This window comes from Coturnix japonica, chromosome 12, assembly GCF_001577835.2.
Source record: "Coturnix japonica isolate 7356 chromosome 12, Coturnix japonica 2.1, whole genome shotgun sequence".
NCBI lineage: Eukaryota > Metazoa > Chordata > Aves > Galliformes > Phasianidae > Coturnix > Coturnix japonica.
This window is the reverse complement of record NC_029527.1, coordinates 968,169-984,156: the sequence shown is the minus strand read 5'-3', so window position 1 is coordinate 984,156 and position 15,988 is coordinate 968,169. Positions and strand designations below refer to the sequence as shown.

Genomic DNA, 15,988 nt, shown 5'->3' with positions numbered 1-15,988 from the left:
AGAGAGTGAGATAGAAATAAACAATATTATTCCTGGAAAGAAGGGGTAGTAGCTGTCCCTCTGCCAAAGTGCACTCCAGTCCAGAGCCTATTAGCGGCAGATTCCTTCCTGTGCTCCACCTCCCAGTGCCAGGGCAACGATCCCAGGTTTTGACGTCAAAGCTGCCTTTTGTTTGTTGCACAGACCTTCCCTCTGCAGGCTGAGCAGACTGCAGCACAGAAGCAACGAGGCAGAGGGCTCTGCTGCACCCGGAGCTGCTCTCATCGCAAGCCTCCAAGGATGGCCCTCTTCCCACAGTACCAATTCCAGCCCTTCCACTGGAAAGCAAATAGAGTTCTATGTGTCTAAACCGTTTTATTCCTGAATTGCCCTTTCACTAACCTTTCCATCAACTTGCACTGTGTTTTATCTTTTGTGGTTTTATCTTGCGCTATTCAGATAGCAAGATCTGCCAAGCGAGGACTCTTTCCATACACACAAGGCAAGACTGTAAATCTGCTTTGGAACCAACAGGTATATTTGGAGAAAATCTCCCAGCCCTCCAGGACAGGGCTCAGATACACGGGATTTCTGAATAGCAGGAAGAATGAGGCCTCTTGTTATTAGGAAATTTCCACCACTATGAACCTGCCACAGCCAAACTGGTGGCTTCCCCAGGTGAGCAGAGTGCTCACAATGCCTTGGGCACATATAACTATTCCTTGGCTTTCCCAGCCACAAGCTGCCCTGGGGCACAATGGCACTGCCCAGAGCAAGCTTCTCCTGCTAAAGAGCCTCTTAAGGATGCAGCTGGAGCAGCTGCTGCAAGATTACGCCACCTCTAATATAAATTCAATACTCCATTATATCTCACAGCTTCTTTGTTTAAAGGCCAAAGAACTCAGGTAAATGAATAGAGGTCAAGAAGAAATGGAAAAACGTAGTCATGTAATACGCAAAAGAAAGAACAGGGCTGGTAATCAGCTGCCATGTGTTTCCGAGAGTAGATGCCAGCCTTCTCACATGCTCAGCGTTAAGATCTGACCACTTTCACAATGCTTCTCTTTGACAGCAGCAAACCTGACACTTGCTGAGCTAATCCCCAGTGGTGCCCTACCCATTCCCCTGCTGCTCAGACTGCCAGGCCCACCTTCCTCTTTTCCAGCAGTCCAAGACCCCTTCATACATGGCTGGGCTGCAGGCTCTGCTTTTCTTTCCTTTTGAAAGCTTAAAGTTGGAGACTTTCCATAGCTCCCCTTCTTGCAGGATCCTCAAACTAGTGCTTAATTTCATTATTTTTGCGTGAGTACTGCTGCTGGCTTTATATGTCTGTATTGGAATGCAAAACAGGGCTGTTATCTGCTGGGTGAGGCACAGGGCCATTGCTGCTGGGATGCAGCATTCCTGGGCTATAAGTAGTAATGAGATGAGCAGCATATGCTACTGCTAGTGGAGAAAAAATAAAGAAAAAAAAGACCTTTCCATTGTCTTTGCTGTCAGGACAGACTCGAGGTTCTCCATTCCCAGTAAAGCACTAATTTGTGAAGCAGAGAATGCACACTCCCTGCACCCCAGCAAAGCCAGCTCACCCTATGCCACACAGAAAGCCACGCTTCCCAAAGAACCAGCCTGTGTCCAGTCCCTGGGACAACCCATCCAAGCCCAGCCAACTCAATGCTGCATGGCACAGCTGTGAGGGGATGCTCAGTGAGGCCCATAGAGCCACACTCCCTGTCTTTCAGCCAGACTCTTAACACACATGCACAGAACCATGTGTCATGTTTCAGCTCTTGGAAGCTCCTTGTAGCACTTCCAGGAAGTCCCACTGAACACCAGGGAGAGGCCTGCTCCCTTCTGCTGGTCCTTGGGTGAGCAGGATGGGTGATTTGCTGAGTGCATGCCCAGGGGCGATGCCTGGTGCTGTGCCAGGTCCTGCCAGCTGCAGGACCCTGAATGCAGCACGATGTCAGGCCAGGCTGCAGCTCTCTGGCAGTGTGCCCCAGAAACATGCATTGCCTTTGGAGTCGCTGGTGAGATACAAAGGACTTCATGCAGCCTCATGCAGACATTTTCTCTAACATTAAGGCTTGAAAGAATTGAGCCTTGGGGATGACAAGCAACTTGAAGTTGATTTATGTCACACAGCGCTGTCTAAAATCAGGCTGTGATGCAGGAAAACTACTTCCCAGTATTGAAGAGACAGCTATTCCAGTAACTCAGCAGGGCCCTCCTGCTCCATCCAGGTGAGCGGCAAAGGATTCATCAGAGTGTGTTGAACCCTGTGCCAGGTCTTGGGAATCAATAGGCTGAAGGGCTGTCAGGGTGGAGCTCCTGCAGGGGCTGCTTTTGGCCTGCAGGCTGCTGAGTCTGAAGGAAGTCATCCTTTCCAGGCTCTCCCCTGTCACTACAAGGGCTGGGAATCGTCTTTTCTGAAGAAAAGGAAATCGTGGGCTCTTATCTCATTGTGGGAGGGAATAATCAAGGCAGAGGCTCAAACAAAACACAGTAGGAACCTGCAGGGAGGCAGAAACAGTACTCAAAACCATGATGGCCACTGAAAGATCTGCCTTCAGCATGCAGCTGGCTGCAGGGCAGGGGCTATGCTGTGACTACTTATGCTCTCCCAGCTCCCATCCTTGCTCTGCATCCCCCACTTGGACAGCACAGGAGCAGGCCATGAGTTACCCAGGGGCCCCACTTGTGTCACTTCATCTGTAGGCATGGGCCACACCAAATGGCCACGTAGCCAAACAAAATTCTTCCCCCCCTCAACACTAAGCAGCTCCTCTGTGTCCAGCTGCTGCGACGCATCACATTCATCCCACAACTGAACAAGTGTAGTGGAGATCAGGCAGCTCAGGGCTACAGCTGCCTTGACAGCTCCTTCTCTGTCAGCTTCTTTGTTTGAGATGCTGGTGTAGAGAAGTAAGGAAACAGAAGTCCTGGGAGGAAGTGAGTCAGGAAACCTGCAGCCATTGCAGGGGAAGTGTGACTCAGAGCGCACGGTGCTCACCGCTCCCCAGAGCCCTGGAGGAGGTGATAAGATTGTGCAATCCCCAAGATAGCTTGCTGCACATCCTAATTCTGCTGATCCTCCCAGGGGAGGGGTGCCTCTGCTGCGTACTGTACATTAGCTGATTTCTTAGAATAAGTGTGACAGCTCCCTGTGAGCTCAGCGCGTGGGAGGGGGAGATGCTGGGCTGCCTGCCCGAGCTGACAGAGCGAGGAGCTACAGAAGCACCGAGCTTATCGAGAGCGCAGCAAGGAGCTGGCAGAAACCTCTTGTTTAGTCTATTTGTTCTTCTTTTGGAGAGAGCGGGGACCTCAGTGTTTGAAAACCGCAGAGGAACCGGCTAAAAAAGCAGAGAGGAGAAAATCTGAGGAGGAAAGGAGGGCAAAGGTGGTGGCAATAGGAAGGGAAGAGGTGGTGTGTGGTCAGGTGGGCTGGCCAGGGGCGGAAGGAGGTAAATAACAGCAGGGCAAAGAAGCCGGGTCAAGCAAGGGAAGCCTGAAAGAAGAGCAAGGTGGGGGTAGAGAGAGTGGAGAAAGATCACAGGGAGAGTCACTTAGGAGTGGTGAGGAAGGCACAGAAAAATCAAATGATGCAGAACCTCAGAGAGCAGAGAAACACAAGCAGCACCGTGCTGAGGGAGAGAGGCAGCCCTCCACTCTGAGTTCTCAGCAGCCACCAGAGCTGAAATGTACATACTGGGGTCCCCATTCATTGGTATAAGGGCCAGAACTGAAAAACACCCAGAGTCCTATGGCAGGCGGCCGGAATGTGACAAGATGGCCCTTGGTGAGCCATCCAGGGTCGGCTCCCTACCAGGAACACAGGCCAAAGCAACACCAGCACTCACTGCCTCCCATCAGTACCTGGGCAGAGCCCAGCACTGCCTGTGTCCATACAGCACCTGGGGCAAAAGCACCTTAGGATACTTCTGGAAATTTCTACTGCACAAAACACACCTGGCCAGCTGGGCTTCCATGCTCCCACCTGCTCCCAGGAGACACAGCCATACCTACTACATCATTCCCGAACACACGCTGTAGCTGCTTATGATGAGCTGAGAAAGAGGCACTCACTGTCCCCAGATGGACAGGGCTGTCATACGTACACACTGGAAGCACACATGGGCCTTCAAAAAATCCCACTGCACAGTCAGGAAGGGTCCTGGCCAAACTGCTCAGGGTCAAAAGCCATGAAGGCACCAAGAACAAGGCACGAGTTAGGGAAATACAGGCCTCTTCCTACAGAAAACGTGCTCTTTAGAAGGGAATGCTCTGCTCTGCTCTTCCCAGAAAAGCTTCACGCTTGAACACAGAGGGTTTGTCTGTTTGAAGAATAACTAAACTGTATTTCAAGCACTGTTTCAGAGTCCTGAGTGTGCACAATACAAAACCACACCACCTTTCAGCTACAGATCCATCACGCTGCTGGTTTGGATTCTGAGCCTCAAGTGACCACACTGTCCATTTCTGACTTTTACCCCCAGCTGCGGTGCAGCAAAGGTGCTGGCTGAGACTCAGAAGCCCCAAAGTCTGTTTGCATTTCTGCCCCGACCAGCTGGCTATCTTGGGACAAACCACTGCATGTCCCCAGGCTCCTGGTGTCTCTTTTCCCTGTGCCTTCCTCCCTGGTATTGAATGCAAGGCTTCTAGGTGTGGGCTGCTGGACAGTATATGCCTGTAATGTTAAATGCACTCCAGACCGCAAAAAGCTAAATGGCTTTAAATGGAAATAATAATGAGTACTTGAAGTTTCGTGGCTGGTATTTCTAGGACAAATGTCACAGCTCATGTGACCTAATGTCCTAGGGCCCCGAGCCTAGGAAGAACAACTGCACGCTGAGGGGCAGGCAGCCTGATCCTGATGCTTCTAGTAACAGCAGCAACATTTTTAGCATAAAAACCCAAATCAAAGAAAGTTCTTATTCCTCACCCATAAAAACTCAAGGCTGTTTGAAAACCAGTTAGCAGGAAGGCTATGCCAGATTTTGAGATGGTTATCACAGGGTCAATGAGACCACACGCTGCTCCTCCTTATTTTGCTGTGATCAGTCTGTTACTTAGAAATAGCACAATGATATTGTGTTCCTGTATGTGTTTATCTGTAAGGCCGCAGTGCAAGGGCAGGAGCTTGGTATCACGCTTCGTAAGCATGAGTTAGTCACTCTGCCCCCCACAAACACTCTCCCATCTTACAGGCACAGTACAAGGCCAAGGCTGTGTCCAGCAGGGCTTTTGTTTAAACCATGTTCTGTGAGCCTGACTCAGCTGCTGACACCTCCTCACCGCACAGGATGCCTGCACTCTTTTGCAGTGGCTCTGGTTTTCCCTTTGAACCTGTGCTAATAGCAAAGCATTAGGTGGAAGAGTACTTTTCTAGTTACTGTTTTTCAAGATGCTGCTTGGCCTAGATCAATTCCAAGAACTGAGGCAGTCAAACAAAAACTTTTAGAGGCTTGTCAGCAGCACGAACATCACTGCTTTGGCAACTTCCCACGCTGCAGCAATCTGCACAAACCAAAATGAGACCACACGCAAGAGGAGGGCTGAGCAGCACTAGCAGAGAACGGTGAGTGGCAGCACCTTCAGCACAGCTGAGCACAGCTGAGGTGGTGGGCAGCCCCCAGCACTGCACCACTGCACGAAAACAGGCTTGAGCCTGAAAACCTCCCTGCTGCTTATCTAATCAAGGAAGCAGGTTGCAGTGCTTCCATGGAAGAGAAGGGAAGACAGGGAGTGTCATTTGCTCAGCTACCTCCCAGGAGGACACAGTCCTGGACATGCCTTGCACACTGCTGCCTCTTTGCTGCAGACTGGAGTTGAGCAGCTGTGAACTCGATGGGGGCAGAGCATGGGCTTGTAAAATCCCAGTGCTTCAGCCCTTCTTCCTTTACATCCTGTGCCCAGAGAATCAGTAATTTCCACAAACTGTGGTGAGGCACCAAAACCATCTTATCAAGGCAGTTCATTTTGTGCAGCACCCAGCAGCAGCTTACAAACAGAGAACTTGACATCCTGGGCTACCCAAACCCCACTCATTCTCTCCTCCTTTGTGTGCTCCATGACAGATGCCTCTGCTGTCATTCACAATGACATTCACAATGGGTTTCACTTCTTTCTGAGATGATCACAATGAGGAGCTGAAATTGGGAAGCAGACCTCCTCCAAATCGTACTGCACATTCAGAACCACCAACCTGACCTAAAGCAGCCTGACTGCCCACGGCAAGTGGAAATTCAAGTCAATTTGAAGCATGGAGGAAAAGGAAGGGATTTTCTGGGTGCCATCAGAGCCACCAAAGCCATCAGACTCATTACATTTGGCACTGGAGCTGTGGCTGAGACAGTCACAGCTGTGAAGTAACAGCTTTGAGTCAGCCTGAAGAGAGAAGCAAATGAGCCAGTCTGTTTGCAGCGACCCAGTAATAGTTGGTGTTCCCAGAGAGCACTGCCTGGGAACCCCAAAGGGTCACTGCATCCCACACTACACTGAGGCACCCAAGAACAGTGCTCAGTTCCATTCACATAGCAAGAACCAGAAGCCAGTATAGCCAATTACAAGATTATTAACTACAAACTCCTCCTCCTATCCATAAACCAAACACAGACCCCCGTGTAAATGATTTCATTGAATGGAAAGGACTTTGCCCTATGGCTCACAGTCTTCATGCGGCACTAGAAGCACACAGTGACAAACATTTTGTGCACCAGTGCAATGCTGCAATTACCCTGTCATGCTATACTTTAATCAGGGTGATTTTGGGGGAGCCTGTGGCTGGGAAGTTCCTGGAATACCAAAGGGCACCTCCCTAAGCCTGGGCAGGAGGCGGCCACCGGTGCAGACAGCTGGCTGCAAAGCTGCTGCTGCTTCAGCTCTGCAAGGCAGGATTAAAGAACACAAGGTGGTCCCAGCATAAATCTATTGAAGCTGGGTTACATCGGAGGTACTATGTCACATCACCTGCCAGACTGGCTTCCAAACACCTGGCTGCAATGAATGGAGGCAGCCTTTGTTTCCTTCCAAAAGATCACAGCTAAAGCATACACAGCCTCTTCTGGAGCAGTGAGGGTTAACTCAGACAAGCAAACAAGGGCTGAAGATCAGCTCATCTTTTCCATTCAGACAGATCCTGCTACAGAAAATGCTGGTTTCTAGATGCTCGGTGTCTCAGTGACTTCCAGGAACAGTGAGCTAAACACAGCTACTCTTCCCAGCACCAGCTGAGGGGGAGGCAGGGGATGGAACACAACCCTGTTCTTGGAAGGCAGGAAAAAATAAGGCTCTGGCAGAGCTGTGCAAGCTTGCCTCTCCCTCCTCCCCTCCCCAATAGCCTCTTTCAGCATCTCTAATTCCTCAGGGTACAGCTGCGTTGGTTTTTCCTTTTATCAAATAAGCGTAACAGCAATGCATGAAAACTGCAGGCAATTTTCAAGCAGAGAGAGGTTAAGTAAATCAAATAAATAAATGATAAGCTCATCTTCACGAGCTCAGATGTGCCCCATGATTCTGCTCAGTTTAGTGCATGACCTACTGTACTTCCTCACATTTTTGTTAGATAAACACAGAAAGCTACAGAACCATCCAGTCCACGGAAACTATTTTTGGCTACTTTATCTTCATGCAATATGAATTCCAAGGGCTGATTGGATATTTGGACCTCTCCCAGCCTGGCTGACTGTGAAGGCAGCAGACAGTCATCTCACTGCTATTCTTCCACGGAAACAAACATCTTTTAGAGATGACAAGTATCTGGCTTGTAGGTGCAGCACTCTGAATGAGATTCGGGGAACTAGAGCAGCCACCAGCTGCGAGGAATGCAAGGATAGCCTCAAGGTACACACATAAAAAAGGAAAACAGGATTCGGTCAGAGTTGGCTTCACGCTTCCCCACAAGCTGCTCTCCAAATACAAGGCAGCAGCACTGAGTGGTGAACAGAAGGAGAAAGCCCGCTGCAAACCTTGCAGTCAGCAGCTCAGCTGGATGAGAATCTGCACCATCTTTCATCCAGACAAAAAAGACAACAACAATGCAAGCTCACACGTGCTGTGGTCATGAGCTTCAAGCTGGGTGCAGCTTGGCCAGCAGGCAGGGGATAGAAGGGCACATCACAGCTCAGTTCTACCAGTGGTCACCCCAGTCAAGGGCTGTGGCTTGCTGCCACCGAGACACTGCAGGAGAAGCTGTTCCCTGAGATATGCAGTAGCTGTGCCACAGATAAGACTTGTCTCCAGCACAATCAGTCTCTCACCTATTTCACGTGTTACATGCACTTAAAATGCTGTGGCTTGCTATTTGCTTTTTGGTGCTTTTTCCCCCCCTCTTTCCACCTGCTGAACAGAAAGAAAATGTAAGTTCTGCATGATTACACAGGAGGCTGAAGTCCCCTGCAATGCCAAGGCTGCAGGCGCTTGCTTAGAAGACAAGCAGACTTCCTCATTATCTTCTGTGGATGCCAGGATTGCGAAAAAAAAAAACACCAAAAAACAAAGACCAAAACCAAGCAGAAGGAATAGCACTGAATGCAACACAGGGTCTGCAGCAAAACACAAGGGCAGCTTTCAGGCTTCAAACCCCTTCCCTGTGCTGATCTCTAGATATAGACATCAGCTATGAGACCAAAGCACTCTGCTGTTGCTCTAGGATTTCTAAATCTTCTGGCACAACATGGCATTCATCTTTGGGGCCCTCAGCTAGAAGCAAGAAGCCCAGAGTTGGGCGCCGGGGTCCTTTTTAGCTGTACAAAGCTGCTACTTGCCCATAAATCAATGTAGATGTGCTGATTTACAGCATGTGAGAAATGGGCTCATTAGCACTAATTAACCAGAGGCCCAAGCCACACGATTTAAATATGAAGAAGGCTCTTGAACACCCTGTTCAGCCCAGGAACTGGGATTTGCTTGGTTCCTTCCTATATTTAGCATACAGTAATGTAACTGAAGCAACCAAATTAGACTCGCAAATAGACCGGTTTCTCAGTACTTAATCAAGGACCTTTTCCCAGAACTGCACAGGGCTGAAATTAAAAGAAAGGAATGCGTGGTAATCAGCCCAGAAGGACACAAGGAAACCACCATGAGTCTGAAGTCCAAACATGCAATCTGGCCAACTGAATGTACCGTTGTTTGAATTCAATGTAGCTGCAGAGCGGCTCAGCCCGGGCATCAGACACAGCGCTCCATAGGGCACAGCCCACACATAAGGAATTACTGAGGAACTGCAGCTCTGGAGGTCTGTAAGTCACTGTGGTTACAAATGTCCTCGGCTCCCTTCCTTTGTGGATGGGGAAACGACAGGACCGAGGTCACAGCCCTATTTCTGCCTATGACTTTGTGAGCAACAACAGGTACAGAAGGGAGTGACCGAAAGGCAGATCCAGCATCCAGACTGCAAAATGCATTTGGTGGGCAATGATCAGTGTGGCAGCACAAAACAGCAAAGCAAGAAGAGGAGGCAGGAGCCCACAGCACTGCTCTCCTTCACATTCACTACTGGTGGGTCTTAAAAGATAAATGAGTGGTCTCCATTTTATGTCCTCAGAATAATTTGAGTTGGAAGGGATCTTTAATGGCCATCTAGCCCAACTCCTTTGCAACAAATGGGGACACCTACAGCTCCAACTGCTGAGCTCCAACAGCTTAGAGCCTCATCCAGCCAAACCCTGAGTGTCTTCAGGGTCAGGGCTTCCACCTCCGCTTTGGGCAACTTGTGCCAGTACTTCATTACCCGTAATGTAAAGAACTTGTGAGGGCACAGTGCTGGCTCATATCCGACTACCACCCACCAGTACCCCCAAGTCCTTTTCAGCAGGGCTGTGCTCCATCCTTTCATCCCCCAGCTTGTACTGATAGTGGGGATTGCCAGGATATAAAAAAACCTTCTTAAGCCACCCTTAAAATCCATTTTTCACTGTAAGAATAAATAGAAAAATGTTAAAAATGACTTATCAGTCACCAGTTTTCGTATTACTATTAGGAAAATCCCCTTTCCTCATTCTAACCTAAGAACTGCCAGAGGAATACAACAAAGAAAATACTCGGTAGGCAGAAATAGACATTTAAGAAGTGTTGTAATACTTCAGAAGCTGCCAAAGCTTGCAGCTGATGGTGAATGAAAGCAAGCTTCGTTTCTACATAGTTCTACAATGTCAGCACAGCAAACCTCACAGTGTCAGTCAGGACCCTGCACAGACACTGATGAAGTGTTTAGTTGGAGGAAGGCTGTCTGAAATTCACCTTGGAGCCACACTTCCTAGCTTTGGCAATGTCTTGCAGGGGTCAGCTGTACATTCACAGCTCCCCTGTTCACAACTCATGGTGAATAGATGACCAGCCTGCCATGCACAGAACAGAGCCCTGGGAACATCCTCATAATGGCTTTGGCCAAAGAAGTTTTCAGGTTGAGTTTATTTCCCACACCATCTCCTCTTGGCAAGTTTCTCCTGTATAACGTAGGAACTCTACCAGAGCAGGACAGGCAAGGCAAAACTCTGAGCCCCACACTGCTTCCACATGCTGCATTCTCATCCCTGTCTAGAGTAGGCAGTAGCAGTGAAGAGAGGACAGGGAAGGGGGGAAATAAAGGGAGAAATAGGATACAGGTAGCAGCTAACAGCAGCACAATTCACCCCGAGGAGAGGCAGCTGGGAGGGAAGGGCCAGCTGGCTCCTCCTGCAGTGCTCTGCTCCCAATTAGTAATTACTCACTCTGAGCTCCTGGTATTTAGAATCGATTATACAAAGCCACGCCAGGGAAAGTATGTCCTGTATGGTGCAGAACCTTCTCAGTGCCCTTCTAAAAAACATTATGGCATAATAAATCTGCCATTAATATTAATAACTCCATTTTGAATCCCATTTCTAATTCCATTTCCCCCAGTAATCAAATAATGAATGTTGCTTTCACATTGTTATTCAAGATATCAGCTTGACAGCAGGAAAAAAAACATATTGGGCCCAGCCTCTTATTCATAGCAAACAGTGACTAATAATAATGCTAATGGCAAAGAGCAAGGACTGCAGAACCCTCAAAGTCAGCCTAACAACCCAAGAGCCTCTCTGAGATTCACAGATAGGAGCATTTCCTAGAAATAAAATGAGAAGAAATCATTTATTCTTCAGTTACGAAACACTCACTGGAGACATAAGTGCATCTGAAAAATAAGCGTCAAATGCAATTCAAGGAAACACACAAGTGGCTCCAATGTTTTAAGAAAAGCCAAGCTACCTTCCTATCAAGGCAATATTAACAGATGAAGTGGAATTACCACTTCTGTTGGTGTGGTGAGCCCCCTTGAGCTGAGGGCAGCTGTGAGATGGAGCCTGTGGGGGAGCTGGGGGCTGCAGATGGTAAATATTTTCTGCCATGCAATTCAGTACTGCATCAGCACGAGAACTAACTGAATACCTCACCCTTAGCCTTGCCTTCCTCCCTCCCCAAAGGCTGCTCCTTCCAGCAAGCTTCTCCCTGCTGCAGATGCTCCAGCAGCAAAGGAGCTCCAGGGCTGGGAAACACAAGCTGCACAGCCAGCATGTCATCTTTCCTCTGCTTAATCTTCTAAATCCTCCTTACTTGGAGGGGGTGCAAAGGTGGGAAAACTCCCTCAGCCCGCAGGCACATTGTCTCTGGAGCACCCAAGCCCTACAGGTAAGTGCTGTCACAGTGAGCACTGAGGCTCAGCACCCAATGCACCATTTATAACAGCAGGCTCAGTGCTGTGCAGGCTCTGCATTCCCTGCCCTGCCAGCCATGAAGGGCATTAGCACAAGCATTGCCATCACCATTCATAATGTTTCCCAAGGAAATTAATTCCTAAGGACACAGGAGTTCAAGGCAGGGGTGATCAGAATACCCAAACAAACCAACATGCTGGCACTTTCCACAGGCAGTTAATCCAAAACCAACACTGCTTTGAGGGAGAGTGGCTTCAAATCTCAGCCAGCTCCCTTCCACCTCAAACCTGCAGCTCTTCAGTGCCTTTCTGGATGCAGAGCCTCTTTCCAGCCTCAGAAGCAGCAGTTCCTATCACAGCAGCAGCATTGCTTTGTGCTGGAGCAGCCCCCAAAGGCCCTAAGACCAGGAGTTGCACCCAGGGCTGGACCCTAAGCCCACAGGAACCCACAGATCAGGGAAGAAGCCCTTCACTCTGAGCTTTCTGCACGATGGCTTTGCTCCAGCCACCCACTTTCCCTTTCTGCATACTGCAGCCCAGTGTCTTAGATGTCCCAGCATCCAAAATTGCCACCTGTGTTCTTAGTACCACTGCTGGGGCTCTCACTGCAAGTTATCTGAACAGGCTCCTTCTGAAATACTTGTTCCTCATCACTGTTTTATAATACCTTTTCCTGGTGGCTTAATAAATTAGAAATTAATGCATTGTCCTCCTGTGATTCAAGTACATTATTCTGCTGTCACCCAAAACACGGATCAGAAACACTCGCTAAATGCTTCTACTTATTTTCGCCTTCATTAATAATTGCATAATTTCCATTTCAAAGAGGCCTTACACAGTGCTCTGTTTCAAGCAGATTGTTTAAATTCTTCAATGTCCTTGAAGATAGCAGCCGAGGATAATTGTACATTTCCCTTTTTATTTCCAGTTTTCCGCACTTCATTTCTAATTCATATTAACTGCTCCCCATTCTCCCTCCCCTTCCACACTGCTCTTGTGCTTTGGCTCCTAATGCTGTCTACACCACTGAACAATGATCAGCCTTTATGAAGACGCCCCTTTCCTGAGGGCAGTCACAGATCTCTTCCAAACACTGCTCTGTTCTTGAAGAATGCCTGATCCCAGCACCCATGTGAAACACTCACCAAACTCTAGGCAAAACGTCCTTTAGCTTTGGATAAATTATGTTACTGGTTAGAAAAGCCTTTTTGTTTACATTTTCTTCAATGAGGGTGGCCATCGTGCAGATACCACCAGCTTCCAAACCAGCTCTGAAATCCCTCGTTCCCAATGGAGAAGGGTCAGATGAACAACAAAGCATCATTAACTCTTTAGCTCTTAGGATCAGGCTCAAATAGGCCACCCTATAAGGAATGGCTGCTTTCAGCATTCCATTAAGGGCTTGGTCAAATTGCTCCCTCCTGGCACCTGAATAAACTTCCCTGGCCAAAGCCAAAACCAGGCTGAGCCCCAACCACAAGGGATTCCTGCACCCAGCTGAAGTCAGAGCTCTGGGCCCAGCAAACCAGGGCTGTCACAGCTCTCAGCATGGGAACACTTTGGTCTTAGCCCAAATGCATTCTGCCTACACCTCTTGCTCCAGGCTTGTTCCTTTCAGAGGCACAAGGTATTCTCAGAAACCCAGACCTCCCTGCGTCACAGCAGGAAGTGACTTGTCATGGTTATTCCCTGAAGAACTTCATTCTTCTGGTAGCACAGAATGGTAGGGGCAGGCGGAGAGAAACTGAGTTTGGAGCCTCACAGGGCAAAGTACTGGGTTGACATTTAAGCCCAGTTATTCAGAATTAACCATCACAAATCAGTTTAACTCAGAAGTTGCCCTCTCAGTTTGTCAAATATGAGAAATGCTACGATGCAGGCAGCTCCTCACCCACATCCGACACTACCCAAGGCTCCATCAAAGTGAAAACCAAAGCAAAATTCATTATGCACAGTGAAAGAAGAGATTCTTCTGAAATCTTACCTTGAGCTGGGCCACTGATTTCTCTGCTTTGCTCAGTTCTCTCACCCCTATCTTGCCATTTTCACACAAGAATTCCCAAAGACAAGACCTAAAGAATACAGCAAAGATCACAGAATATGCCGGGGGCTCCCTGACATCCTTCCTGCTTCCTTGGCTTCCAAATGGCAGCCCATGCTCACAAGCAACAATATGGAATCATACAACTCTTTTTGACTGAATCATTAACTATTTTTAAGTGGCTTTGTGGGATTTTTTTTGGTACGGTTGTTGTTTTTCCCTTTTAAACTAATGATGTAAGTGGAGAAACGAGGCCATGTTTGGTGACACAGTGGAAGGACTCTAAACTATCAAAACCACAATGCCCAGAGGCGGGACTTTCCCCAGATGCTTTAATTCACCACAGTTGAATTCAGCAGAAGATACAGCATCCTCTGCAAGTAGTTACTGCGTAAGCTGTATTCATTCACTCACATACAGAGCACACCCCACAACATATAAACCCTTTATCTGTTAGGCTTCAGTTCAGACCTTCACACTCCTTGGGGTTGCCATTTACCTTCCTATAATTAGAACACTGCTGTTCTCTGGCTTGGTTGCCTCCATTAACAAAGGTAACTTTACAGAGATAAAAGAAAATTGGGAAGAATATTCCACAACTCTGACTTTGGAATTAGGACTGTTGAGCATCGTGCACCGCGAGCAGCTTCAGGAAGAGTAGATAAGGCTTATTTTATCACAACAGCACCCGAGATGCTCATCCTATGGCACTATGAAGCTGCAAGTGTTTTTCTAAGGAGGCAGCGTAGCAGCAAACAGTTCTTCACTCAAGTACAGTCCTCAAACCTGGTCACCTGTGCACCTGCAGCTGTCAAGAGACCACACTTGTGATGCAGATCATCTGAAAAGATCAGGTCTTCCTCTGGAACAAGGGAATGGGACTTTCCTGTTTAAAATGTAATCGTTTTTCTGTATTTCCTGAAGATATCTAAATGCCCTCACTGAAATTGCCTTTAGCTTGGTTAAACCCAAGCAAGCTGTAAGAGCTGTTACATCTACATCAGCGTCTGCCCCTTGTTCTACCTCAATTCCAGAGTCAGCTCACCTGTACAGCCCTAATCCAGCTGCTAAAGAACAAAACGGCACTGGAAACACCAGAAAAAGGCAACACAGCTTGATTTGTTCTGAAGTTTCCCATTCACCACCATCTTTTCTATATAGATACGATGTCTCACCCAAACCTGGACTGTTTTGGTACTTCATCAAGCAGTTCCTCACTAACTCATTGCAGTTTACAAGGAGTACATTTCTGGCACTCAGCAGTTACTGCTTCTCAGGCTGCTCTCCTGAGTTAATCTTATCTCAAAGGCTCTGTGTAAAACCCTCAGCTTTTTAAATTATTATTATTATTTCCTGCTGGCTGCAGCCATTGCAGGGAAAGCAGCACTCTCCTAGAAAGCAGAGATTTTTATGTCTTTATAAGCAGCTATGCTGTGATACTGAAGTCACTGAAAGAAGAAATGCCCTGGCCCTGGTGCCAGCATCTCTATGAGCACAGGGAATGTTGATGGGGATGGGGTTCAATAAATGCAAGGGTGAAGTACGGGTCTTGACTCGGGACAGGGAGCAGGGGTCCCACTGAGGAGGGCTATGGTAGCTTGATGGTTACAAATGCACATGACCAGAGGGTACACAGCAGAAATTAGAAGCATGCCTTCCTATACGCATGAAACAGTGACCACTGTTTCATGATCCACCCTTGACTCCAGCAACGATAACAATGACTGTTGCCTACGCCCATGGTTGCTATTGCTGATGTCAGTGCAGTATAAACCTGGGAACCCCTGGCACAGGTTACAACCACAGGCTGAATTCCCCTTTGATACTACTTAAGCCAACATGAGTTCTGAGAAAATGTTGCTACACATCTCCATGACACGCTGCTAAACAAGCACCTCTTTTTTTCTTTTGCCTTTAGTTTAGCAGTGATTTCTGTGTATGGTCCCATATGCAGTGCCCTACAGCAGGGTGACTTGGAGTTGGGTAACTTGGCAACACCAGTGTCCTTGGAGAAAGCTATATGCTTTTCTAGCCACATGTGAATCAACAGCACTCTAGTCAGGGCTGTTTCTGGCTATCAGAAATCACTATGCAACAAAAACACCACTATGGATACCTTTGTCTGTGACTCTTAACTAGGACAAAACAAAAACCTCTGTACCAAAGCCTTAAAACAGCCAGCACTCCAGCTCTGAGGCTCCAAAGACAGCCTGGACTTAGCAGGCAGCCACCACTGAGGTCAGGTTAACTGGCGGATCCAGGCTATTACCCAGTGCAATCAGCGTGAAAAA

The 15,988-nt window shown here is 48.1% G+C and overlaps 1 protein-coding gene across 7 annotated transcripts in view; it reads right to left on the bottom strand.

Annotated features, from left to right (window-relative positions):
- Positions 1–15,988, bottom strand: part of HEMK1 (HemK methyltransferase family member 1) — an 85,343-nt gene that overhangs the window by 25,291 nt on the left and 44,064 nt on the right. Inside the window, exon 12 of one of the 7 annotated variants that reach the window (XM_032447318.1) lies at positions 13,641–13,728. The exons of the other annotated variants lie outside the window; for them this stretch is intronic. The gene's annotated coding sequence lies outside the window, so the exon portion shown is untranslated. The remainder of the gene's footprint in view (positions 1–13,640; positions 13,729–15,988) is intronic. 7 annotated transcript variants of the gene reach the window in all.